Genomic DNA, 21,428 nt, shown 5'->3' on the forward strand with positions numbered 1-21,428 from the left:
CAGACAAGATGGAACTGAAAGGGGACCTTGTACACTTCTAAGCCACTCTTTGAAGTCTCCCCGACTTCAAAGGCACATTTTGGTATTTAAGCAGGGTCTCTGAACCTACAAACTCAGACACTTCTTGACAAGACACTTTTGGCACAGACACTTCCTGGAGGACAGAACGTGAACCAGAACCTGCAACCTGCCAAGAAGAACTGTCTGGCTGCCCAAAGGACTCACCTGACTGCTTTGTGTGAAGGACCGCTGCCTTGCTGTTGCCCTGCTGCCTTGGTTCTCTCTAGCTACGCTGAGAAGTGCTCTCCAAGGGCTGTTCTCTGAAGTCTCAGGACCGAAAAGACTTCATCTCTGCAAGAAGGACTCCTTATGCAGCGAAAATCGACGCACAGTCTGCCAGAAACAATGCACAGCCTGCACTGTGGTGAAAAATTCACCGCACGCCATACTGGAAAAACGCAGCCCGACTTCGCAAAGAGAGGATCAATGCAGCACCAGCATAGCGACCGGAAATTTGACGCACGGGCCACTGGATTGACGCACAACCGAGCCGGAACAACACAGCCGAACTTTCTGAGAGGAATCGATGTAACGCCTGCCGTGCGGTAGACAGTTCCATGCACCGGATCGACGCAGTCCCTATGATTTTGGCCTGTCAGAGCTGGAAATCCATTCCTCATCCCCGGGCATCCGAAAACCCCGCAACCCAAAGAGGATCCAAGACCGAGCACCGGAAATCACTGCAAAGCCTTCCCTGCATGGAAACAAAATGACGCATCGCTGTGTGTGGCCCGAGAAATTGACACACACCTCCCTGTTTTCCACGCATCTCCTCCTCTGCGGTTCTTTGTGGAGATTTTGAATGCAAACCAGGTACTCTGTGCTTGCAAGAGACCTTTATTGCTTTTAAGAGACTAAAGACACTTTATATCATTTCTACAGTGATATCTCAACATATATGTATTGCATTTTAATCATTTTGACCTGCATTTATCCAGATAAATATTATATATTTTAATGAACACTCTGTGGTATATTTTTGTGGTGTTCTACTATGTTATTGCATGATTTATTGCACAAATACTTTACACATTGCCTTCTAATTTAAGCCTGACTGCTCAGTGCCAAGCTACCAGAGGGTGGGCACATGACAATTTGGATTGTGTGTGACTTACCCTGGCTAGAGTGAGGGTCCTTGCTTGGACAGGGGGTAACCTGACTTCCAACCAAAGACCCCATTTCAAACACACATCTGTAGGAGACTGGCCTGGCTTATAGTGGGTACCTGATGGTACTTACACCTTGTGCCAGGTCCAGTTATCCCTTATTAGTAGATTAGTAGTGTATTAGTAGTGTTCTAGCAGTTTAGGCTGATACAGGTAGCTATAGCAGAGCAGCTTAGGATGAACTAGGAGACATGCAAAGCTCCTACTATACCACTTATATCATATAGCACTATATCACAAGAAAACACAATACTCAGAGTCACTAAAATAAAGGTACTTTATTTTAGTGACAATGGGCCTCATTACAACCCTGGCGGTCAAAGACCGCCAGGGTTGCTTTGGCAATTGTACCTCAAACAGGCTGGCGGTACAATCTGCCTTATTACGCCCACGGCAAGAGAGGGGGCGCTCAGCAGCAGAGGGAGCCCACGCAGAAGCAGACACCACCTGAAAAGGCATGCAAGAAATCTGAGCACGGCGGTCATCTTAGCACAACAAAAGAGGGTCCCATGAAGTCTGAGGTCAACTCAGCGAGTTGGGAAATGCAGAAGGGAGTGCTAGGGACCTGAGCTAGGATGTGCATGAAGGAAGTCTTGCAAAAGTGCACAGAAGCCCTAGCAGCTGCAGTTCACGCAGTACACAGGATTACTGTCTGGTGTAGGGAGGCAAGGACTTACCTCCACCAAATTTGGGCAGAAGGACCACTGGACTATCATGGTAACTTGGATCCAGCTCCTGTGTTCCAGCGACCACGTTCGTCAAGATGAGAGGGGACCCAGATGACAGGTGATGCAGAAGTTTGGTGTCTGCGTTGGCAGGGGGAAGATTCCGTCGACCCATGGGAGATTTCTTCTTGGCTTCCAGTGCAGGGTGAAGGCAGACAGCCCTCAGATCATGCACCACCAGGAAACAGTTGAGAAAGCCGGCAGGATTAGGTGCTACAATGCTGCTGGTAGTCTTCTTGCTACTTTGTTGTGGTTTTGCAGGCGTCCTGGAGCAGTCAGCGGTCGATCCTTGGCAGAAGTTGAAGAGAGAAGTGCAGAGGAACTCTGGTGAGCTCTTGCATTCGTTATCTGAAGAGGATCCCACAGCAGAGACCCTAAAAAGCCCTACAGGAGGATTGGCTACCTAACCAGGTAAGAGCCTATCAGGAGGGGTCTCTGAGGTCACCTGCTGGCACTGGCCACTCAGAGGTCTCCATTGTGCCCTCACACCTCTGCATTCAAGATGGCAGAGGTCTGGGACACACTGGAGGAGCTCTGGGCACAACCCCTGGGGTGGTGATGGACAGGGGACTGGTCACTCCCCTTTCCTTTGTCCAGTTTTGCACCAGAGCAGGGGCTGGGGGATCCCTGAACCGGTGTAGACTGGTTAATGCAAGGAGGACACCATCTGTGCCCTTCAAAGCATTCCCAGAGGCCAGGAGAGGCTACTCCTCTCAGGCCCTTAACACCTATTTCCAAAGGGAGAGGGTGTAACACCCTCTGTCAGAGGAAATCCCTTGTTCTGCCTTCCTGGGTCTGGGCTGCCCAGGTCCCAGGGGGGCAGAAACCTGTCTGAGGGTTGACAGCAGTGGTAGCTGCACAGAAAACCCCAGAGAGCTAGTTTGACAGTACCCAGGGTCCATGCTGGAGCCAAGGGGATGCATGGGATTGGCACTCCAATACCAGATTTGGCTTGGGGGGTCAATTCCATGATCTTAGACATGTTACATGGCCATGTTCGGAGTTACCATTGTGTACCTATATGTAGTTCACACGTGTAATGGTGTCCCCACACTCACAAAGTCCAGGGTCTAATGCCAGGGTGCCCTCACACTTAATAACTGTGCACCTAACCTTCACTAAGTGAGGGTTAGACATATAGTTGAATTAGAAGTTACTTAAGTGCAGTGTAAAATGGCTGTGAAATAACGTGGACGTCATTTCACTCAGGCTGCAGTGGCAGTCCTGTGTAAGAATTGTCTGAGCTCCCTATTGGTGGCAAAAGAAATGCTGCAGCCCATAGGGATCTCCTGGAACCCCAATACCCTGGGTACCTAGGTACCATATACTATGGAATTATAAGGGTGTTCCAGTGTGCCAATCAGAATTGGTAAAATTAGTGACTAGCCTGCAGTGACAATTTTAAAATCAGAGAGAGCATAAACACTGAGGTTCTGGTTAGCAGAGCCTCGGTGATACAGTTAGGCACCACACATGGAACACATACAGGGCACAACGTATGAGCACTGGGGTCCTGGCTAGCAGGATCCCAGTGACACAGGCACAAACAGACATACATACAAGTAAAAAATGGGGGTAACATGCCAGGCTAGATGGTACTTTCCTACAACATCTTCAAACTAGAAGAATATTCATAAAGGAGCACATTTAAGATTAGTTTAGCAAGTTTTAAGATTCCAGTGTAGGTCAAGTCATTAATACGGTCAAGAAAATTCACGTCACGTAAATTTTTGAAATGAAAATGCACATTTAAAATGCAGCATTTAGCTATGCCTACATTTTACTCAGATGGGTTATTAATTTAATGGATTTAATTTTTATTGACATCTCTAGCAATAGGTTTTTCCATGACTTTGGATGATAAGGCCAGGAGTGAGATAGGTCTGTAGTTGATGAGCCTTTTGGGGTCTGTCATTTTTTTGTTTTTATGAGAGCTGTGATTTCTGGATATTTCCAATAGTCTGGGAAAGTTTTGGTTTGGGTGGAGGCATTTCTGATGGTGTTGAGGTGGGAGCTGATCAGAGTTCCTTCTAGGTTGTAGATATGGTAGGGAGCCTGGAGTAGATTGTTTTCATGATTTCAGCAGTCTTCTGGGGTGAGTGGTTTCCTGTTTGTGATCTGGTGGTCAGATTTAGTGTTAGTGGGCAGCTGGTTGATGAGTTCTTGTATCTTATGTTGGTGGTCCAAGTTGCTGTTGATCTTGAGAAGTCTGTTGTGAAAAAATTCAGGGTGGTTGTTGCAGAGTTCTTGCGTTGGGGTTCGTGTTAGTGGTGACTGGGGAGAGTGGAGAGTTCTTCGACAATGTTGAAGAGCTATTTGCAGTTGTTTAAGCTGGTTTCCTGTCTGACAGCAATTACTATTTTTCTGGCCTTGTTGATTTCGGTGTGATATTTTCTGAGGATGGATTTGTATGTGATAGTGTCCCAGATGGTTCTCCGTCTTCTCCCCAGCTATTTTCTATGGTGTTTGTAGTTTTCAAGGTCTTTTGTGAGTCAGCTGGCTTGTGTGCTGGTTCTTTATTGTCTAACGACCTTCTAGGGGGCTAGGCTGTGTGCGGTTTGTGTTCCAGTTGATAAAGGCTTTAATGTCAGAGGGCAGGTCACCAATGAGGTTTGGTTTGCAGGTACTAAGGGAGTTCGTCCAGTCTGCTTCCAATTTCTTCTTTTAGCTGCTTCTGAGGTTGCTAGTAGTTTGGGTTGTGAGGAGTTGGGGTGTGTCAATGAAGAAGTAGACCACAGAGTGGTCTGCCGAAGTAGTGAGCGGAGTGAGTTGGCTGAATTTGATCTTGTTGGTGGATGTGAAGATAGGGTTGAAGTTCTGTCCTTCATTGTGGGTTGGGCCTTGATTGAGCTGGGTGAGTCTAAGGTTCAATAGGCTCTCAAGTAGGTCAGTGACATTGAGATGTTTAGAGTCGTCAAGAAGGAATTTGATGTTGCAGAGTAAGATGATTCCATTTGAGCTGATGGTGATGGGGACGATGAAGTCTGTGAGGAGAATGCTGAAGGTGGTGCATGGTCCAAGGGGTCTGTAAGTTAGGATGTATTTGATGTTGGTGATGATGGTTGTGGTGGTGATGGTGGTGTGGTTACGTGTTTATAGTCAGAAGTGCAGATGTTCCATGAAAGTTGTGGTCTTGTCGTGGAGGTGGGGCAGATGATGGAATCTTTGTGGATGATGGCGATTCCTCCTCCTAAATTGTCCAGTTTGTCCTGGCTGGAGAACTTGTAACCCAGGAGTATGGCTGTGATGATGGTGGGTGGTTATGAGGAGTTGAGTAAGGTCTCACTTAGGAAGAGGATGTCCTGAGAGTGTGTGTCGATGGTGTCCCTGATCTCGGTGGCATGTTTGCTGAGAGATCTGGTGTTGAGGAACATACATACCAGGTGGGGGAAAGGCCTGTGTGGTGCACAGAGTGGGAGTGCTGGTGCAGTTGAAGTGCCAGTGAGTGCATGAAAAAGGTCCTACAATGGAACGGGGTGAGGCACGGAAGCAGCTGTTGTGGCGGCATCTGGTTTTGAGTATTTGCAGGCAGCCACACTCATAATGTGGCGGTCTTCACCGCCAGACTGCTGGTGGTGGGACCGCCACATTTACCCTGTTGGTCAGAAGACCACTAGGGTCAAAATTACTCCCATAGTCTCTGATTTCCAATGTATCTAAATCACAATCAGTAATCATTTATGTGTTCCTTCATAACCTGCATTACTGGGCACCCCCAAATGATGCTCAGTTTCATATACACCACCAAATGAGACCCCAAATAACCCCTTTTTGTGTACATTGGGTTCTCAAAATGATCGGGTGCAATTAGAAACAATAAATCAAAGATTTTAAAACCATAAATGAACAAACAATGGGATCAATGAGTGGCTTAATTGACAATAAGTACCACTGGTTTTTCTTCCCCATTTAGGTGAAATGATCATTTGGAATTCAACATGATAACGTATTTTGATTCCATCAATCTCAGTGTGTTTTCACTGTCTCCACCTTGACTAATTCTGGGTACTTTATCCACTCCAAAATATGTCAAAAGATCACTTTTGCTATTGTGGTGTCTGGAAAAATCCCTGGCTGATGGATAATGAGGATCATTATTAGTAATGGCAGGTTTATGTTCAAGAATCCTCCTTTTCACTTGCAACTTAGTGCTCCCACATATCTTAGATTTCATGGACATTCTAAAACATACACAACAAAATCAGTTGTGCATGTTACATCTGTGGTGATAAATCATTTTCTGCCCATAGGTACTTGATAAGAATTGTACTTTTTGCTCCCATTGTGGGCCTAAATTACCCCACACTTCTACAAACTGGCTTTGGGAGTTAAACAGGACATTCTTGATGGGGAAGTGTAGCTGTGCACTAATGTGTCTCCTATTTATCGTGGCTTCCTAAATGTAATCACAGGGACATTTCACATGTTTTGGCCAATAATAGGATCAGTTTTGGTTAGTTTCCAGTGTTTGTTAATGCAATCCCTGACCCTGTAGGAACTTTTATTAAAGGTAGTGATACATCTGGGAGTGTTTTGAAATTGTGGCTGTTAGAAATGGGGTATTTTGTTAGTAGTTAAGTTACCCACCTGTCCAAGCAAGGTCCCTCACTCTAGTCAGGGCAAAGGTGAAACACGCCTGATTAACCCCCACTCACCCCCTTGGTAGCATGGCATGAGCAGGAATGCCTATTCTAGAAGCAATGCGTAAAGTATTTGTACCAACACACACAGTGATACAGTGAAAACACTACAAAATGGACACCACACCAGTTAAGGAAAATAGGCAATATTTATCTAAATCAAACAAGACCAAAATGACAGAAATCCAAAATACACCAGTCAAGATATGAAGTTTCAAAAGAATGAGTCTTACTCCATAGACAATAATGGAAACATTGATTTTACACAAAGTACCTAGTTTATGTCAAAAATAAATCCGCAGGGGTAAGCGTGTGTAGGAAAAGTCAGCGATGCATTGATTCCTTACTCACTAGTAAGGCCGTGCATCGTTTCTTCTCTGGTTGAGTAGGTGATGCATCATTTTTCTCCCTTGCAAGAGAGTGATGTGTTGATTTCCAGACAGGGCACTTCGGATCAACGCAGGTTCACAATGACTTTGATGCCCAGGGATGATGCTTGTGAAATCCGGTCGCACAGTGTTAGAAAACTGCGCTGCGTGGGGTTTGTGTCGTTATCACCAGCCGCAAGCGGGTGTTGCCTTGTTTCTCCAGCTGCAAAGCATCGATCTCCCAGCCACGATGCAGTTGGAGCATCAATTTCAGCCTCGAAACAGGTGGCACGTCTTTTAGCAGCCGCGTTGCAGATGATGCGTCAAAAATTTCCTCTCACCACAATCTGTGCATGGATTTCAGTCCTTGTTCTGCAAAAATTCACCTTTCAAGGGCCCAGGGACTGGATAGGGCAACACTTGGCACGGCAGGAGTCTCAGCACTGTCCAGGGGCCGGCAGAGGAAGTCTCTGATGGCCCTGAGACTTCAAAACAGGATGTAAACTCAGCTTAAGCCCTTGGAGATTTCTCTTCAAGCAGGAATGCACATCAAATTCCAGTCTTTGTCCCCTTTCACAAGCAGAAGCAGCAACTAAAGGTTAGCCCAACAAAACATAGTCACAGGAAGGAGCGGCACTTCTCCTCAGCTCTTCTCCGCGGCAGAGGTTCCTCTTGGTTTCAGAAGTGATCTAAACGTCTGGGGTTTTGGGTCCACTACTCACACCGCTTTCTGCCTTTAAAGTAGGCAATTCAATATCCAAGAACTCAAAATTATTGGTACTTATCTTGTGAGTAAAAGCCAGGTTAAGGTTTTTCTCACCCAACATCTCAATAAATTCCTGGGCCAGCCCAAATCATCAATGTATCTAACCCAAATGGGTATGTATTGCATATATCTTTCATTTGCCTCCGTTCAGACTACCTACACCTCCCACCAGCCCCATAATACATTTGGAAAGCTGGGGGCGACCATTGCTGTTCCTGTGTGCTGTCTGTATAATGTGTTTTCAAATAGGAATATATTTTTCTCAAGACATAAATTTATCATAGATTCAATCATGCAGGTATGTATGAGATATTTTAAAGGTTGATTCCTGAGAAAATAAAGACATGCCCCCACCCCTGTCCTTTGATCAATACAGATATAAAGAGAAAAAACACCCAGTGTGATCATGCAGTAAGAATCTTCGCAGGACATATCAAGTATGCGTTTGAGAAAGTCAGTACTGTCCTCGCAGTATGATCCTAACCCTACCCTGGTGGTGATACCATACTTTTATAGATCTTGGAAAGGAAGTATATGCATGGTATTATGGGATAATCTACTTTCATAAAATTATACTCATCATTGTCAAGAAGTCCCTCCTCATGCCATCCTTTTAGAAGATGTTGATAAACTACGATGGAACTTTTGAAAGTTGCCCAAGTGGTACCCCCCAGAGCAAACAAATTTTTTTTTTATTATTTCTGCAGCAATTCATGGCAGATCCAGTGAAAATGTTTTTAAAAATGAAGCACGGTCCTCATTGCTCCCTCACTGAATGCACCGAAAATCCCTATCCTTCTTTTTGCCGACGATTCTGTTCTCATCTCTAAGACACCTATGGGCCTTCAAAGACCTTGTTGATAGAATTAAATTATTTTGTACAGACTATGAGTTGGAGTTGAATATTAGCAAAAACAAATTGATGGTGTTTAATTCTGGAACTTGCAGGAGATGCACCATTAATTTGGATGGGTTTTCTCTAGGCAAGGTTAGTTCGATAGACTACCTGTGTGTGTGAGGTTATCAAGTAAACTACATTGGAAGGATCAGATCAGTAAAAGTGCGGGGCTTCTTCACTATAGAGCGGCTGCTATCCTGCATTTTTACAAAAGTTTGGTGTCAAAAGCTGTATCTTCAGCTATTAAGATTTATTTGGCAAAGGCGCAGGGAACAGCAGCCTATGGTGCTGAGATATGGGGGTTCTCTAACAGTAAAAGATTAACTGTGGGTGAAAATAATTTTGCCAGGGCCCTAATTGCCTGTACTCGCAGCACACCTTTGATCCCAATGTTTCTGGACCTGGGGCTTAATCGTGTAGCTGATTTGATAGCTTTAAGACCCTTGCTTTATTGGATAAGGATTTGGACTGTTCCCGAACTTGATATATATAGGGTCTCACTTCTTGATCTATTAAAGAGACCGAATGTGGCTACAATTCCTTGGTTTAGACTTGTGTCTAACTGGTTTCACACTTTGGGCCTGGAAAGTTTTGGGAGAACCCACATAAGTTGGAGAAATCCCATAAAACTAATTTGAAAACAGCATATTGGTCCCATGTAAAGAACGATTCCATCTGTTGTAAATCACACGGTCGAATAACTAATTGATTGATTGATTTTAAGTGGTACCCACAGTATGAACCATATTTAGATATAATACCAGATTTATTAGGTAAAGGTCTGTACTCCCGTTTCCGTTTTGGGAGCTTACCGCTGACGTCCTTAACAAGTAGCTGGGGATCAACTGCTTCCTCTGATTTATGTCCAGCATGTTGTGGTAGCTCAGAAACTGTTGAACATTTTATGTTTTTTTGCCTTGCTTATTCCTCCCCTTGGTCAAAATGGATTTGCAGAAACTGTCCAGAAATGGGCTTGAATCAAAGTTGTATAGCGATAAGGGTTTTAAAAAGTGACAGTTCTAATGATTTAATTCTTGCAGTTGGCACGTTTTTAGTGGTGGCATGGCATATACGCAATAGTTTTTTAAATAACCTTTTATGATGGAACATTATGGGCCGGATCCTGCTAAGTTCCAGAGTGCCCACGCCCAGGACATATCTGTTTGCTGTGGCTTGGTTGCAGCGTTGACAGCTGCAACCAAGTCAGAGCAAACAAAGTCCGCTTTCAGACATTGGGACCTGTCAAACAGATCCCACTGTCAGAAAGCCAAGTTTTTATCTGTCTTCCCTGCACGCAGATATGCTTGCAGGGAACACATATGAAAACATTGCTCCAGCAAGCACAGAGCTGCTGTTAAAAGCAGTTGACTGCTTGCTGGAGCAAAATATTTTTTCAAGAAGGAGTGGGGCCGCAGGGGTTGCCTTTCAGCTACACCTGTGGTCTCAGGTACCCTTTAAAGGGAGAGAACACATTTAAAAAAATGAAATAATAGTAGCTCAAGGGTGAAGGTCACAGACCTTCACACTAAGAGCTGAAGGTTCAAGTCCAGGTCTATCCCTGGTCATTTCCCTCCTTTATTTTTATTAATGTGCAAATATTTGAGACTCATACTGAAAAATTATCAAACTCTTTTTAATTGACAAATACATTTTTCTTTTAAATTTGTGCAGAAATATCTCATTCTAAATATATCATCCAGGGGTGTGGCCAAGATGGCTCCCACGTCAGACGTGCTTTTCATTCTCTCCATCCCAGCTAAACTTCCACATGTCATAGCCCCCTACCTGCTCTTTATGTGAAGCCAAGGGGTGCCTTGAGGACCTCACTCTTCCCCCCAGAACAACTTGCCTTGTCAGGGTAGACCCTGCAGCCCTGGTTCAGCGCCGCAACTGAGACCACTCCGACCGCATGGCCACCTCGGATTGGAAATGGTGGCCACATTGTCAATGCAGCAAGCAGAGGCCCACCGGAACCCGCATTAGTTGGCATACGGACCTTGCTTGTGTATTGACTCTGTCATGGGGCCATCTACACACACCTCACAGATGGCATGGACCTCCTCTAGAACCATCACTGGCCCCTGGACACTTTGCAGCCAACCCAGCCCGGCCCTCAGATCCCATGCTGCAACCAGGGGCATCATTGTGGTTGTGGCTGAGGCAAAAAAGTAGTCTGGCCCCTCACTTATCCTTCAGACAGCGGAGCAGAATAGAAACAGAAATACTTGGGCTCTCCCCCGGTGAGTGCTGGACCAGGTGTGAGATAAACCTGCTAGAGGAAAGACCTCACCTACTGGATTGCTACAGACCTGAGGGCCCCCCCAACATGAGCGGACCTGGCCTTGGGCCCACCTCTTCCTAGAATGGTACCAGTAATGGGGTGCCACATGTGAGCAACCTCCTGAACTAGGCCTCTTATGCCCTGCTCAACTGTAGACCCACCGGCATAGCACCTCGAATTGCCTCCCGGGCTGGTGGGCCTATCTGAAGAGTCTGGGCCTTCTAAGGACGCTGACCTCTAAACTCTAAATTTGATGATGCTGCTGCAGACAGGCTCATCACCCCAGGCTTCTCCATCCATTTCGCACCGGCTTGAAGACAACCTCTAAAGAGGGCAGAGTCATCCTCCAGCAATCAGATAGGGGTTGGAGGCCCAGTTACAGCTGCACTCCAAACCTTCACTACTATACCCCTGTGCACATCTTGGAGATGCTGGCCCCCCTGCGGCATAAGGCGCTTACCCCGTGGTGTGTGGCGAAGACCTGCATCACTCCAACAGGGCGGCGACGCACCCAGGAGGTGGGCGACTGGTTTCCTTCTCACCCTGCAAATGACAGCACAGCAGAATACCCCCTGCTAGCTCTCTCAGGATACACTTCAAGGATCCCTGGGGCCCTCCTCTGCCTACACACCACGCATATGACAACTGGCAGCCTGTCTGGACAGCACTCTTTTCTGGCCCCGCAAAATGTCTGCAGCAAGATCAAAAGAGGATTTCTCTCTCATAGACATGCTCATCAAACCCTTCAGGCCCCTGGAAGATAGTAAGTCCCTCACCCAAGACACTGACCACCAGCAGCGGCTGCCGCCAATCACAAGGCGAGGGGTGGGCAGGGGGAAAGGATGGGATGGAGCGAATAAAAAATAATTTTCCCCAGCTTAGCTATTCATCACAGTCGGGTTGGAGAAACCTAAGTATGCATGTGTGTTTAGCCAGCCTGAGATGGCCGGCCAAACACACATGGCCACTTAGGTGCACTCTTTCCTTCTCCCCCCTCCCACGGCTCATCCAGCCCCTCCCTTCACATGCTGCTTGCTGAGTCAGCAGCTGAAAAAGGAAACAATAAAGAAATATTGTTTTATCTTTCAGCTCCTGACTTAGCCAGGGAGGCAATGATCCTTCGCCCCTGCTGACCACCCAGGTGGGGCAGAAGACACTGAGGGCCTAGTGACCCATGCATTCATGGAAGTACTGATAACATCCCTACATGACAACCTCCAGGCAGCAAAGAAGGACCTCTTGGCTGACTTGCCTGAGGTCTGGCACAATTTAGATGAAGTCGGGATAGGGTCTCAGCCATTGAAGATTGAGAAACAGCAAGAGATGAAGAGGTGGACTGGCTGCAACTGGAGGTTTTATGCCTGAAGGAACAACACGTTAAGCTCCAAGCACACCCAGAAGATTTAGAAATAGTTTATGGAGAAATAACAAATGGATCAGAGGAGTCACGAAACGTACAGAGGGCTCGGACTTCTGAGAATATGTGGAAGCACTGTTCCAACAGCTTGTAGGAGACTCACAAAACACTGCCATCAAGCTTGTCCACCCACACCGTATGGGATTGCCGAGACCGGATGGTACCCCACTTGCAGACATACTGGTGTGTGTTTAGGAATTTTAGACAAAGGAACTCCTTAACACTGCAGACCCTGAGGCCTCCGATGCCCCTGATAAGACTGTGAACACCAAGAAACACAGAGCTCCTTGGTGGCAGCACGTCTCCACTCACCACTAAATATGACCTTGTCTCCATAACCAAAGAAGGGCTGTGCTTCAGTTCAGTTTTTGTCAGGAACAATTGACATACCAGAGGACCCCTGAGGCTTATTCCAGAAATGCACCTAGACTACTAATGCTGAGGCAGGGGGGTAACTTAGGGTGGGGGCGGAGGACGAGAGAGCTCCCTTAATATGCTGTCACAACAGCTCTCCTCTCAATGGACAGTAACTACTTTGATCCTGGCTCAGACCGATGCACATGATTACCACCAGAAGTGGACACTATTACATGTTGTTTTTCTTAGGTTACCATTTATCCCCATTAGTTATGTGGGGCGAAATAACTTATCTCAGCCCAGCAGTATACCTTCACACTGTACGCGATTTACTACACTGCAGCAAGACTCTGCACTCTTACTAACTGTGACATTCTTTCTGTGTCCCTTGGGGTCCAGGGTTCTCCTAGCATTCCCCCAACCACCAAATATGCACTGAATATGTATATTAAGGTTGTGAGCCTCAATGTCAGAAGCCTTAACATTCCTATTAAGAGGATAGTGATCCTCTCCCTATTAGAGTGCTTGGACTGTGACATACTCCTACTCGAAGAAACCCACCTCCTCCCTAACGATATACCCTGCATGCGATCGCAGTGGTTCCCCCGCCAGCTCTGGTCCTCCAACTCTACCAAGAAAGGAGGGATGGCCATACTTTTCTCAGCAACATTTAAGGGCAATATACTCACTAAAGTATCTGAGATTTGAGGCCGCTTCTTTGGTTATCAACTGCAACTAGGAACCTATCACTTCACCATAACAAATATACATGCCCCTAATGACTGACAAGCATTCATCACTGACGCTATCGCGCCCCTTTTCCATTCTCCAGATGCATCTATACTAATAGAGGGGGGCTTGAATTTGGTAATGGACAACAACTTGGACCGATCAGCTCAGAGATCGGACCACATAAGAGCCTTCTCACCTTCAGGCTTGAATTAGCTGGCAGAAAGCAGCCTCGTAGACATTTGGGACACACGGAATCTGAGCTCTACGGATTATACCCATTACTCCACTTAGCACAAAATCTGTGCCCGAATTGATCATTTCCTGGTGACCTCAGCCATGCAGGTCCTTATTACAGATGCCAACATTGCCCCTGGATCACTATCAGACTATGCACCAAAATCCCTCAATTTCCGCACTAAAGCCTTGCCACCCACTAGCCCACCCTGGCGCCTAAGAGACACACTTTTGCAGTCCCCAAAACAATTGCTTGCCAGGTCTGTACGGGTCATCCACCACTGAGGCACATTCAGCCATGCAGATTGCGGAAGCCTTTCATAGCTTCTACAAATCACTTTATGAAGCGCAGATGGGCCTCTTGGATAACCCCTCTGACTGTCATCCACCTCTTGACTACTTCCTAGTTACCTTAGGGCACAAGTTACAGTTACTTGAGATAACTCTAACTATAACTGGTGAATTTCTATGTTTTTTGTACGTTTAAAATGTGAGCCTAACTATAAGGTTCATGTAACCTTTGTTTTTTTTAAGTGAAAATTATTATTTATCTATATCATAAAATAAACATTTTTTGACTTGCCTGCATCTTTGATGCCGTTTTACGAATCCTCATAAATTATATATATATATAAGAAAAAAATGCCACATTTTGTTGGAGGTGGGCGCAGTCCCCATGCCTTCTCGTTCTGACAGCCCTAGACCTGTCACCTGCTCTGGAGACAGCCTTTCAGCATAATTCTTTTTAAAACAAAGCCTACGGGCGAGGCTGACTGCGAATAATTGTAATTGCTAGGTTGGAATGAGCTGTGTAGAGAACACAAAGTCAACTGAATGTCAAATAAATGAACCAGAATACATTCCCTGACAACATAAGGCGCTTGAGAGACACTTGTCAGATACTTTCTGCCAAGTTTGCGCTTTTTAAACTGAGACAAACGTATGTAGTCCTGGCGGACGTGGCGGTAAAGGCTGTGTGTCATTCCTCTTCTTCTCTAAATTGCTTATAGCTCTCTGAAATACAATGAATTAGATCGGCACGATTATAATGAAGTGCTTTGAAACCCAGGTTTTTAGGGTGGCACCAGCTGTTCTGCTGGGTCTGGGACAGACAGGGAGGGCCTGCAGTTCCTGAGACTGCGAGCAATATATGTGCCTTGGTGCAAACTGATCCTGATGTTTTTGAAATCCCTGTCTGAACTTCTTTTTTTACGAATAACAGAAGGCTTTCCTGCAATAGTTTTGGAACAAAAAAGTGTTCACTTCAGCTCAAGTGAATCAATGCCCTCATTGAAGGAGCAGCCTAGAGTGTACTATTGCGGAAGAGTCAAAGGTGGAACACTAGTGACCCCTAGAGGCAATTTTTGAATATAGTCATATTGTCCAAGAAAAATAATTCTCAGAAAGATTCTCTTTCACATTGGAGAGCTTTGTTTATCTGAATACATGGTTAAAATAATATAACTGTGCCATTCGCTTTATCGACTAAATACATGCACATGCATAGGTAGTGGTTGAACCAAACTATGTTAATTGAGCTATCATTATAATTTAGGCACAGGAAAGGAAATTTCAAACAACATTAAAACAGTTGCTCCTTTTTTTGCCAACACTGGGAGCGAAGTACAAACTGAGAAAACAATGTATGAAAAAGCAATTAAAGCAGATTTGTACAATATAACAATGAAATAGCATGTGGGCTAAATTTAAGGCATTGTTGCAAGGCCACAGTTTAAGAGATTCATCATCAGAAGTTAATGTTCATACATAAATGTTAATGACAAAAGTACGTCACGTCATTGCACCAATCAGTCAATGTTTAGACAGCTGTATGTATGTAAGTATATTCACCTAGCATCATAACTTAGGCCAGCCAGCATCATGGCTGATATTGTGTTGACAACAGCATGAATGTAACCCTAGTCACCTAACATTATATTTAAAGGTATTCACTCAGCATCATATCTAAATGTATTCTACCAGCATCACGACTGATACTGTGTGGATATCTGTTTCCATGTAAACGTATTAACACGCAATCTTATCTAACTGTATTTACCCAGCATCACTGGTGACATTGTGTGGAAAGCTGCATACATGGTAGAGTATTCACTTACCATCATATCTAAAAGTATTCACCAGTATCAAGGCTGCTATTGTATGTACAGCAGCATGAGTGTAAACCTATTCATTGAGCATCATATCTAAAGGTATTCGCCAAACATCACGGCTTGTATTTTGTGGCCATCTGCACATATGTGAACGCTTTCCCCCACCAATCATATCTAAAAGAATTCACCCAGCAGCACATGCTGATACTGTGTATACAACAGCGTGAATGTAAACCTATTCACCTAGATTCATACATAAAAGTATTCACCCAGCATGGCTGTTGATATTGTGTTAACAACTACATGCATGTAGGCGTATTCACCCACCAGCATATCTAAACGTATTCAACAACAAACACTGCTGATATTGTGTTGATATCTGCATGCATGATAGCGTATTCACCCATCATGTTTTCTAAAGGTATTCACCCAGCATCACGGATGATATCGTCCGGACATCTGCATACATGTGAGCGCATTCACTCACCATCATATCTAAAAGTATTTACCCAGCATCGCTGCTGCTACTGTGTGGACAACCGCATGAATGTATACCTATTCACCTACCATCATATGTGAAAATATTCACCCAGCATGGCTGCCGATATTGTGTGAACAACTGTATGCATGCTAGCGTATTCACCCACTATAATTTCTAAAGGTATTCACCCAGCATCACGGCTGGTATTGTCTGGCCATCTGCATACATGTGAACGCATTCACTCACCATCATATCTAAAAGTATTCACGCGGCATCGCTGCTGATATTCTGTGGACACAGGACAGCTGCATTCGTGTAAGCTTATTCGCCCAGCATTATAACTAAAAGTATTTACCCAGTTTCATTGCTGAGGTTATGTGGAAAAGAGCATGCATGTCACGGCAGGGAGACTGCAACAAGAATCATGGACATTCAGGCGCATCAGACTAACAGGAAGGCGTACCGACACCTTCTGTGGTGGCAGCGGCCTGTTCCCTACCACACTCTGCCGCAGCCACTTTTTATTCCTCCAACATTGGTGGAAGAGATGCTACCAGAGGCTCTTACAAGAAATAAATACGGGAGTGGAGGAAGAATCTATAGCTATCATTTTTGATGGCCTAATATTTCCAGGAAAAGGGTGTACTCATAAGGGAGAGGTGGCACACAAAGTATTATGAATTAAATTGGTTCAACTCATAAATCTGCAATGGTGCACTACAGTGGGGATCACACCGTAAAACCCCCTACATTGATTAACTAGTCAATTGTACATATAACACTGCTGTGGCACACGTTAATCTGATATCCGTTATTAACAATACAAACAATTTAAACAATTTTTCAACACATTATGTACTTCAATTCGTCATTATTATAATCAGAGAGAGGCATTGTTCATAATATTACCAACTTCGGAGAGAGTCCCAACAAATAGGTCTTACATCCTTCTTGGATTCAGAATTTTAATTCAGAAAATATATATCAAATCTCCACTCATGATTTATGTGTCTCTGTACACTCCTTAACTAATCAAAATTGTAAGTCCATATTAATCCACAGGGAAGACAAGTTCCGTATTAGCTTCCTAGTCCAGTCTTATTAGTTCATCCTCTTTTTTAAATCAAATTAACAGCCGTAATGAACTCCCAGTCATTGATTATTCATCTCTCTTCTTCATAACGACCTCCCAGCCTCCCAGTCATTGATTATTCATCTCTCTTTTTCATAACGACCTCACAGCCAACACGTGTTTCGTCAAACGACTTCATCACGGCCGAAGTTTGGTCGCTACCTAATATAAAGTTAACGTGTGTCTGAATTTAGGTCTCCTCGTCCGTGTGAAGGATCGTCTATTAATTAATGCCGAGCATTATTTCAAAAAGATGCTTTTGATCGTCATTATCCACTCATTAAAACCCTTGCTCAGCACCGCATAAACGCCAGCAGCTCCGTTCCGATTTCCCTTTCCCTTTCTGGTAGCCGAACACGTGTGCGCTATCCTCGTTAACTTTATATTAGGTAGCGACCAAACTTCGGCCTTGATGAAGTCGTTTGACGAAACACGTGTTGGCTGTGAGGTCATTATGAAAAAGAGAGATGAATAATCAATGACTGGGAGGCTGGGAGGTCGTTATGAAGAAGAGAGATGAATAATCAATGACTGGGAGTTCATTAGGGCTGTTAATTTGATTTTAAAAAGAGGATGAACTAATAAGACTGGACTAGGAAGCTAATACGAAACTTGTCTTCTCTGTGGATTAATATGAACTTACAATTTTGATTTGTTAAGGATTGTACAGAGACACATAAATCATGAGTGAATATTTGATATATATTTTCTGAATTAAAATTCTGAATCCGAGACGGATGTAAGATCTATTTGTTTGGACTCTCTCCGAAGTTGGTAATATTATGAACAATGCCTCTCTCTGATTATATTAATGATGAATTGAAGTAAATAATGTGTTGAATTTTTTTTTTAATTGTTTGTATTGTTAATAACGGATATCAGGTTAACGTGTGCCACAGCAGTGTTATATGTAAAATCATTTCAGATGGCGTCAATCCACCGAGGACACAGTAGACCAGTTTCGGTTTGGGGACAAGGGATTTTATTATGCCTGTCTTCTTTGCAAACAGAACCAACTCTTACAAAGTTTCTTGCTTTGCCTTGAGGATGTTTGGGGGTCAGAACTTCTAGAGAAGTGCTTTTCAGATCAGCTGCCTTGGTGTTCCTGTGTGTATTTTCTCAATTGCTAACAGGGCTTTAAATGTGATGAAAAAGGTGGGGGTTTCTAAAAGGGACATGAACTATGTAATTAAGGGAATGGTTGAAACACACACAATGTCTATGATTCTCATTATGTACCACTCGCCCTGTATTTTGGTGTCGCTCTGAGTTTCTACCTACTGCATCCATATATATAACACAACAACTGACAGACATCTAATACAAGCCAGAACACTTGACTTTATCAATGATTGTTGGCTGTTTAAGATAAACGAGTAACGGTGATTTTGTTGGAGATATTATGAAAATGTTTACGTTCTGAAACTGAGACTGTAAATTAAGCATTACTTAAGCATGTGAAAGGGGTATTGCCCATCAGAGCGTCTAAATCATTCCAGTTATGTTCACTCTATGTTAGCAATACTGGTCTGTAGAGGAAACTTAGTTCATAGTATCCATTCTACAAGTCTAATATGATACACTAAAAACATACAGAAACACAACATCCTGGAAATAGCTTACTTAATCTTGCATTCGCTAACAGTGTTAATCATGTGCAATACAACCAGAAACTAAATCGCTGACATGGATTACTTTGACGTTATTTACATTTACCTTTCAGATGTCCATCACTGTTTTTGCCAGTTAGGTTACTGACTTGAAAGTAGGACTTGATAGGAACCTATTTCAATGTCTGTTTTTAATTACTACCGGATGTGAGGCCTGGACAGATCCGACCCAATTAGAGCCCTGCCTGCAATCAATTTTCAAAGTTCTGCAGCAGCACAGAAGTAGCCATGGCAGCTTAATGATCCAGATTTTCCAGCTTTGTGGTTCTCAGCACTATTATCTTAAAGCTGTGCACTGCACTTGCCACAAGAAAAGTATCTTTATTCGGTTCAAGGAAGCCAGGCTCATCACCCCTACTTGCAATAAGTGCTTAGACGTTGTAGTTTCTAGAGGGCCTGTTTTTGTGCAGTCCATCATCATATTCATAGGTGCAACCACATACTGCTATACCATGTACCCCGCCATTAGGCCCTAGGTTTGGATTTTATGGTAGTCACTGGAAACTAAATGAACTTCCAGAATCACAAACCTCCTCCCGAAATGTATTGCCCCATAACTCATGTGAATTCAAGTTCTTTACCTGGAAGATTACTTATTCATGTCCATCACTCAGTAGAAGGATTATGAAGCTCTAAGCGCTCTCTGCTTCTGAGTCTTGAACATTTTTTCAAAACCTTCTACCCAAATATTGCAAAGTTCTTTCATCTTTTTTAAGCAGCAGAACTTCCGGTCTTTTCCCTACACCTTTCCCTAGGACCTGCCTACCTAGTGCCAGTAAACTCGACATTATTTCGATAGAACATTTCCTCGGAAAGAATTAAATAGTTGAAAATGTATCTGTATCTCTTGGAGACGTGACTCACTTGTGGTTATAAATAGAACACCCCAAGCTGATAGGCCTCAAGGCATCGAGGACAATGTGGAGTGTTTAGTGCGCAATGCATTCAGGAGTCACAGGGGCCTGCATTTCTGTTAAAACGTAATTCATGTTTCACCAGTTCTGAAGTCAAATCGGAAACTGTGTGGGAAGGCCACATCGTCAGCTGTTCATACTTTCTGTATATATTGCCATGCAGAAAGCACAGCAGAGATGATGATTGTTTTAAGGCTGTCACCTCAGTATTTTTTCTTGGTGCCTGACGTATATATATGGTGGCTCCCCTCACTTATTTTCTGACTATCAGTTTCTCCCTGATGAATGAGAACAACATAGGAAGTGATATAAAACAACGTTGAGTGACTCTGGTTGATTGCACTTATACATTTTGTCTTGGCTGCCTGGACATGTGTATTATCACTTATCCATCACAATCCGAAGATTCTCATTTTCTCCACATTTGTCTCTCCTAACCTTGCTTGCCAAGTGGCTTATGGCCAATCTATTCTTAAACACATAGCCTTTGTTGACCACATTCTTTTAAACAGCTGTGATGTATGGTGTTAAGGACTCTTGTTTTGACCTACTGTTCTTACTATAGATACCTTTTAGCACCACTCAACACTGGCAAATGGTCCAGTTTACAACACCTTTAGAGGTCTATTTACTAGGTTTTAGTGCCATGTTTGCATCACAAAAGTGACTAATTTACACGTTTAGCACTGGAATTTCACTTGAAAGTAGCACAAAGCAGTGCATAGCACTGCTTTACATTATTTACCACCAAGGAGACGTACCATGGGTGGTGCATGGGTGTTCCTATGTAACCACCCAAAGTTTCTGATGCTAAGTTCCGTTTACTTATAAAAGTAGACAAGGTTTAGCATCAGAAAAAGTGCCCATTTCAGACAGGCACTATGAAGGAGAAATGCTTTTTTCCTCCTTTATTTTCCAACTTTGCATGTGTGCTGCACTGTACAGCACACATACCAAGTGGGAAAATGTTTAAAGTTAGTATAAGTATAGTATTTTGTACTGGAAGGGTATCTTTCCAGTGCAAAACCTATGCTAGACTCTCTGAGACACCCTTGCACTATGATGCAAAGGTGTGTCCATGACGCACGTCTGCACATTTCTGCGCCTGAGTTACGGGGAGGGGATATTATGTAAATATGGTGTTCTTCTGCTCTCTCTTTCTCACGCAGTTGCAACTGCTATCTGGAAAGTAATCGGGTTGTAGAACAACTGTGAGCAGGAAGACCAGCACTGTGGATATGCATCCACTGTAATATCATTTCCATGCTACTGAAATTTGAAATAGTTTTCTGAAGATGTTTATGGTTGTCGGCATCACTGTTTCAATGATCTGCAGCAGAGTGTCCGGTGTATACGAAGGGTCCATAGATCCATGCTAGACTTCATGATAACCACTGACTGTGTATGGGAATCTCATGTAGAATCATTGAGAGCTAGTGATTTTTTTTTTGACTATCTTATACTCTGGCATTGGTT

The sequence above is a fragment of the Pleurodeles waltl genome, chromosome 2_1, assembly GCF_031143425.1.
Source record: "Pleurodeles waltl isolate 20211129_DDA chromosome 2_1, aPleWal1.hap1.20221129, whole genome shotgun sequence".
NCBI lineage: Eukaryota > Metazoa > Chordata > Amphibia > Caudata > Salamandridae > Pleurodeles > Pleurodeles waltl.